We start from the raw sequence: 8,018 nt of genomic DNA, 5'->3' as shown, positions 1-8,018 counted from the left end.
TTTTTTATTGTCATTTGTAAATTGCCCCAAAAATTATGAACAGAAGATGCAACAAATATTGTTACACTAATTTTCTGGGTAACATTCTTTGTACTGAGCAAACACCTTATTCCTTTGTTGGTATGTTACTACATAAAGTGATATTTCTGGCATAAATCAGTTATGCCTGAAAGAAATCAGGGAACTGAATACAAACATCTGTGTCAACTATTTGTTTTGAGAAAAGAAGTGTGTTTTTAGCAAGCAAACGGCATAAGTATAACAAAATTTGGAATTTGTTTTACTTGTCATTTTTATTTCTTAATGAATTGTTGTTACTAGTGCATTTTCAGAATGCAGAATTTTCTCACTGCTTGTTGATCCAACAGACATGAATAAACATGCTACTCATTATATTATGAATACATTGTAACAAACATTGAAATGAAACAAAAACACTGTACCATTTTTTTTGAAGCTTACATTACTGTAGTGTGTTAAAAATAAGAAAGGAAATAACCCATGCATGTGCGCCACTTATGCCTCATCAACAACAGAAATGTAAGAAGACTTTTAAGGCAGTTGTGGGGAAAAAAAAAAAAAGAAAAAAAAGAGAAACTTGAACATGGACAGAAGTGCAGTCAGAATGTCCTGTTCTTTTAGTGTTTTCCTGATGGAGCTTTTTGATGCAGATCAGTATTAATGATTTTTTAAAATATTTTTGTCAAGTGTTTGTTTATTAAAATATTCCACTAAAATAAATGATTTTTCCAGTAACTGCAAATTTGTGGCAAGAACAATAAAAAGTATTGTAACGTGCACACTAGAGTAGAAGTTTCATTCCAAACTAAAAGCATTCCTGAGCCGCTGGAATAGAAATGTTTACAGTTTAAAATGCTGTAGAAAGAGAACTGTTGCCCAGAATGAAATCAGATTGGAACAGCATATTATTGACCTGGGGAAACACCATGGAACAATAGAAAATTTGACTAATAGACTGTGCTGTGAGGGTCACGGTACGCACACCAACGGTGCGGCACATAGCTCTTTCTCAGTTTGTGCCTGAGGTGCTCAACATGACTGTCTCCAGTGCTCAGCATGACTGTCTCCATGAAGAATCAAATGCTACTGGTAAAGTTTCACAAGAATGGTACAATGCGCCCTTAGCCCTGCACAAGTCCTGGACACTCATGGTTATGAAAAATGCATTTGCTCCAATGTCTGCTAAGGTCTGGCAAAAATGGTTACAAAACTTGAAAAAGACAGGTTCTATTGAATTGAATTGCAATGTGACAAAGAGAAAGGAAAGCAGTTGATCCCACTCCTGTCAAAGATTTGGCCACAGCATTGTAGGAGTGTCGAATGGTGGTTTGCAGACATGCTGTGCGTGGGAAATTGCCTAAATGTAGGACATGCCTGCAACCATGGTGCATAAAATCCTATGAAACATCCTGCATTACTATCCACACAAAACCACCCATGTACAGGAGTTGCTTCCAGCTGACATGCCAGCAAGACAAACATTTTCACTCTGTAATTCCTTGCCCGCACTGTAGTGGTCAATGAATAGCCGTAGAAAATTCTGTGGAGAGATGAAGCCTGTTTCTATCTCTAAGGATAGCCAGGGGACTGTATACTATTGTATACACCTCAATCGCCAATAAATTTAAATTTCATTGCAGTACCCATACCACATATAAATATTGATACAGAGTAATCTTTTGACAATTACTCATAGGTCTAATACGGACACACGTAGGTTTGTCAATAAAAAAATTTGTAGTTTGGTCAGTTCTCATAGCCGCCCGGGACTGGTGTAGTTTCCCATTTTCAATTCAGGACAAATGCCGGAGTTGGTCCTTTACAATAGAGCACAGACAATTTCTCCTGAATACCTTTCTTTCCTGACAGATTTAGTTCCCTTAAAGATGGGGCCTCTCTGCTTAAATAAAAAGAGCTGTATCGAAGATGAGTAGAGCATCTCTTTGGAGACCTCCAGCACTAACAGTGATATAATAAATAAATAATAATCCAAGTTCTCCTCATTTAGGCCTCATGTATTTGTCTGCTAAAACATTCTTTAATGCAGAAAATGATCTTCCTTACATTTCAAGAAGTGGTAATTTGGGAGAGTGTAGGGTTGAATAATTCCAGATCCTTTGCATTTCCGCCACATAAAATTTTCTAGCTTCTCTGTCGAACAGAGAGCTCTTTATTCCAAAAGTCCAGTTAGTAATAATCGCAATGTGCCAAAAAATAAGCGCTAATGCATTCCTGTTAAGTTTCTCAGCTCAAATCCAGACTGAGAGGAGGAGTGTATAAAATGATGTTGGAGCTTGACTGCTTCATAGTGGTTTGCCAAAATACAGCACTCCTAAGTAACAAGAGTCTATCCCTGCTTTGTGAAAGCACCGAGATCATTTTCAAATAGAATGGTTTTTTGTGCTTTATGGAAATTTTCAGGAAAAATGAAAAACTTGTGTGTTGTGCACATTGAACAGTACAGATGGTGTAATGTGCAACTCAAATCACAGACCCCATATTGCGATTCATCTGTCATTTTTAGTCGACCCTGTTTATATTTAGAGGCTTACAGGGCCATTCACTGATAAAATTTTCAGTCCCCCCCCCCCCCCCCCCCCCCCCCCCCCCCATGACATTCCACTTGCGTCAATAATATGTTGTTCCAATTTGATGTCATTCTAAGCAATGGTCCTCTTTCCACAGAGTTTTGAAATGGAAACTTTAATTATGGACACCCTGTGTATCTTGAACATAAGAGTAATAATAAATAATAGCTCAGACAGTACATATGTGACTGGAGCAGAAACCATAATATAATGTAAAACAGAAACTGTCTTTGCCACACTGTAGTGGTTCCTAAAGTACAGATGGAAATGAAGATAATTTCCACTGAATTCAATTAATTCTTTGTAATGATAGTGGGAAAATGGGGACTAAAATAATCAGAGTATGTGTTATATTTTTGCAATGTGATGTCGCAAGTGAAAGAGTTAAAACTCCCAGTTAATACCTTTTGGCTTCCACATACATATAATAAAGCCAAGATCTTGAACCCTTTTGATTGTTGTGCATGCTACCAACGTGCCTCAGCTCATTTAGAGTCCATTTTGTGTGCTACGACTGTGCCCTGGCCTGCCGATGCTCGTCTATTTGAGTTTTTGGAAGGGCATGGACACTTCTACAGCTGCCAAAATTGTGAGTGCAGTATTAGATATGACCAAGTGCTAAAGTAGTTCAGTATTATTTAAGTAATTAAATCTCTTGTGTGGAGAAAATGTTGGTGAAAACAATTAAGTACCCCATCAAAATACGTTGTAACATACACACAACTGTTTTTCTTCCTCTAGATTTAGTGTGCACTGCACATGTGGATATCTTACGTGATGTACGATGTACATCTGCTGTATCCAATGACTGGTCCTCAAGAAACAAAGGAATAACATAATGCATTAGGTAGTATGGGTGAGAGCACACATTGTGATCTAGCGATGGGAAATAGTTATGATGGATGTTTCACTATCAGGTCAGCCGGGCACACGGTATCAGGTGAGACTGAGACTCTGCTGTGGCTGCTGCCTTAAGGCAGTCAACGTGTTGCAGAACATGTTAACACTGTCAAGTCTTAGTCACTTTGACAAATGTGAAAACAGACTATCACCAGTTGAGCTTTTGTCTTCTGTTTATAATGCATATTGATATGTCAGCAAACCAAATACACAACAAAAAAACCATAATTGCAGCCTGATGGTAATATCTGTATGGAGTTCCACATGTGTGTCTGTAACCTAGGGGTTATCATTGACACAGAAACCCATTGCTTAGTTCCCAGTGATTACATCAAGTGCCCCCCTGCCAGTGTGGAAGTCTGAAATGAGGTACACTTAGCTTCATTTGGCCAAATGAGGATCTGAAAATTGTAGTACAGGTCGCTGGCTGTTGACAGGCAATTATAAGCCCGTCCAAGATTTCCAAAATACCCTAGAAGAATGAACTGCAGTATCATGCTCTTGCAATTAGAGAATAATACCGACTAACTGAGATTTAAATTTTCATTAAGAAGTGCATAATAAATAATAAGAGGAACAACTTTACACACCACGTACTTTTCACTTCTAAATCTCATCTAATTTAGAATCTGTTCTAGGTTCTGCCTTTTTCCATATAGACAGTTTGCTCATATAAAAATAAAGCAGTACAGCATGGAGAGCACCAACAGAAAATTTATCAGTCTTTTGAGACCAGGTTTCACTGCTGGACAGGACAGGACAGAACAGCACAGTCGTCCATGTTCATAGGACTATGAAGTAGTAGTATTACTAGTTCTGTTATATTCAGAAAATGTGTTCATACCTAAAGAAAAATAAGTGAGTCTTGATTGAAAGGTTTTTGAAATTCTGACTTTTCTTTTTAAACCAGTGAATTTGGAAGCTAGCTTTGTTCAGTAGTCTCAAATATTTGTAACCATGTGTACTGTTAAAAGCAAACTTCAACAAACATGGAACAGATTTTTCCTTTGCTCATTTTGATCACTAATGTGCCTTCTCAGCTATGTACTGTAATATTTCACTGTCAGGTACTGAGGACAGATGGGTTCCACTTTAGCCAGACCAGGACATAGTGAGATTTTCCCAAAAATCATCTAGGCACAGTACAATTGAAGTGTTTGCTTCATTCTGAATGGGTTGTTCCATTTAAAGGCTGACAACTCAGGAATGCAGACAAACATTAAGGTATTATTAGCAGTGTTCATGAGAGAATCTGGCTAGCAGTCACCATCGGCAAGTGCCACAACAAAACACACCTGAGAAAGCCACAGTGGTCTCGATGTCACACGACAGTCACCATTGGGGGAATATTGACTCACAAGGTCTGAAATTTTGTAACTGTATGAAGATGGGAGAGAGGGTGTGTGGGGGGGGGGGGGGGGGGGGGGGGGGCGAGAGAGAGAGAGAGAGAGAGAGAGAGAGAGAGAGAGAGAGAGAGGTGGGGGGAATGAACAAAACTGCCAGGCAGCGACGGCCACAAGATCAGCCAATAATCGGCTGAGCAGTGAGAAGTCTCAAAAGATGTCTGAGAACTGATTTGCATGCTGGTTTGCACAAAGGGTTATTTTCCCTCAGGAGGCATGTCAGTCTATTATATGTCAGTATATTCAGACAGTCTGATCCCTGCATTAATTCCGATGTCTGTTGTAACTTTGTGATAACTTACTTTCCATTCCATGGGACATACTTATTTTCCGTTCCATGCTGGATGGATTTTCTTATGCTCCAATGCTTGATTCTTTAAGCATCTGACTCTGTTTTCCTTGTCTGACCTTCAGCTTCCAAATATTATGCTGATGGGGCCCCTGCAGACAGTTGACACCATCTGCACAGAAAATAACACCACATTGGCCACTGGGGCCAGTATGTGGAGGGACTAGTCTGCATTTCATCCAGCAAAAGAAAGGAAGGAGTTGAGCTGGCCCAGATCATCACCTCAGAGATGCAGGATGTGGGAGCTTGCCTTTTTCTCGCATGATATCCTGCAACTAACAAAGGGGAACAGGCAGATTCCATATTCATAGATTCCCACAAAATGTCTGACAGTGCATCACTTCAGCCCGTTAACGCATTGACTGCAGCACAGTCGCCGCTGGCCACAGCAGACTCTCATATCTGATACTGTGCGTCCAGTGGTGGCCACAGCTAATGCTAATGGTCACAGCTAATGTCATGTGCCTGGCCTAGTGGTGGAACATCCATCACTAAGTGTGCACCAGGCACCATGTTATCGAAGGTCTGAGCATATGGAGTAGGTTCCCAGACATGTGAGAGACTTCGTATAGAACACTAGAATGATTTTCTCGAGTCCTGCTGGAGTGTTTGAGGACTGCCCCAGGTCGGATTAAAGAAAAACATTGAAGTACTACAGGGGCATGGCATGCTGCCACTAGTATATTTGTTACTAGTAAGTTCATGACAGGAACACATTCTTTTTGTGAAACACCATTGAGAAAATTTAGAAAACTGACATTTGTGGCTGGTTGTAGAACGACTCTTCTGCCACCAACATACATTTCATGTAAGGACCACAAAAACAAGATGAGAGAAATTAGGCTCATATGAAGGTGTATAGCCATTTGATTTTCCTTCACTCCATGTGTGAGTGGGACAGGAAAGGGAATGACTAATAGTGGTACAAGGTACCCTCTGCCATGCACTGTTGCTGGCTTGTGGACTATGTATATAGATGTAGATGAAGCCTAAGGATATGTAAATGTAGATGTTGACTACCAGCTGTCAGCCCGCAGTCATGGCACGAGAGATCTATACGTTGGGCATAATTGCATCAGCCAAACAACTGTTATGTAACACCAAATATGTCGAATGGTGAGATGAGGGGATTAATCCCCCACCCCCAAACTACTGAGCTGTGTCTGGGATTATATTTGTATTGTTGACTGAATAATGCTTGTATATGAATAACAATAAATATGAATAATAATTGTATTGTCGATTGAATAATGATGGTGATAATAAATGTATTTATTATTTTTTAATTTAATTTGTTTTTTGCACTTAGCATGAGGCCATTTGCATATCAGTCCCTCAATCTTAACTCACTACATTTTTGTGCCTGTATTGTGCAACATCAGTACCGTCCTGATGTCACATAATACGAGATTCCTATGTGCTTTATGGTTGCATCTGTGTTGGATTTTATGCTTATATATTTTACTTTAAGTAGTGATTATATTTTTACAGTTACTATGTGGGGTCACAAGGAGAATGTCATCATGACAATGACATGTTTTGTTTAAGTTTGTTTCGAGTATTAAGATAAGTTTCCCAGCAAATGTGATCAGCTTTCTTCCCTGATGATTAAACTATTCATTTAGTTTCACTACTGACAGTACATAAAACGTAGGAATGTAATTAGACTAACTGAAAGAAATCAATTGCTGTTTACCAATCATATTGTACTAGATTCAGAAATAACTTTTTTTGATCTCACCTTTATAATTAAAATAACATAATTTCTTGTAATTGAGATCTTCTCTGCTGAAAAGTTGATTATAATAGTAAATAATTATGAACACTAATTACACATATTAGAAACCACTCTTACATATTGCTGTGAAAAGTTAACATACTTTGGCCAGACAAAATCTGAATCGTGTAGGTCTCTCAAAATATGCTCAACGTATACTGCATTTAAGGAAAATGTTTAGATGACAAAAGTGAAGGCCTAAAACTGAAATGTATAGTTTTCACATTCACTACTTTTTTTGTGCCACTACAGATTAATAATTTACAAAATATGATTCGTGGTAACAATGTTTGTGGTTATGAAAGATCTTTTCACAGATACTCTAAATGGTTTCAAAATTTAAACACTCTGTCTAATGTTGGCATACAGTCAAAAATTAAATGTGAAAGTGGTACATAGGTTATCAGTAAAAAAGCTGAACATGCTTTTTAGTGTGTTTGTTTCATTTGTTGATGCAATCAATTAGACCTACAAGTGAGTCAGTCCATCCCCCCACTCCACCCCCTTCCCCTCTATTTCTTAGCTTCTACAAAACAGAAGTTTCTTTCCATAGACAACTAAAATTAGGGGAAAAGGACATCAAGTACTGTGAAATTAGTACACCATTGAATGGAAAGCATGTTTAAAAAAGAGATTTATAATCTTTAATCCTAATGTAAATAAAAACATTGCAATGGACAGTGTAAAAAGATCAAAAATGGTTCAAATGGCTCTGAGCACTCTGGGACTTAACATCTGTGGTCATAAGTCCCCTAGAACTTAGAACTGCTTAAACCTAACTAACCTAAGGACATCACACACATCCATGCCCGAGGCTGGATTCGAACCTGCGACCGTAACGGTAACGCGGTTCCAGACTGAAGCGCCTAGAACCGCACGGCCACACCGTAAAAAGATCATTCCCTGTTATTTATTAATGTCTTATTACAAATTTCATTACTTGTTTTGGAATACTGTGAATACTAACTTAATGACAAGAT

Source organism: Schistocerca piceifrons, chromosome 2 (genome assembly GCF_021461385.2).
Source record: "Schistocerca piceifrons isolate TAMUIC-IGC-003096 chromosome 2, iqSchPice1.1, whole genome shotgun sequence".
NCBI classification, from domain to species: Eukaryota; Metazoa; Arthropoda; class Insecta; order Orthoptera; family Acrididae; genus Schistocerca; species Schistocerca piceifrons.
Note: the sequence above shows the minus strand (reverse complement) of the source record.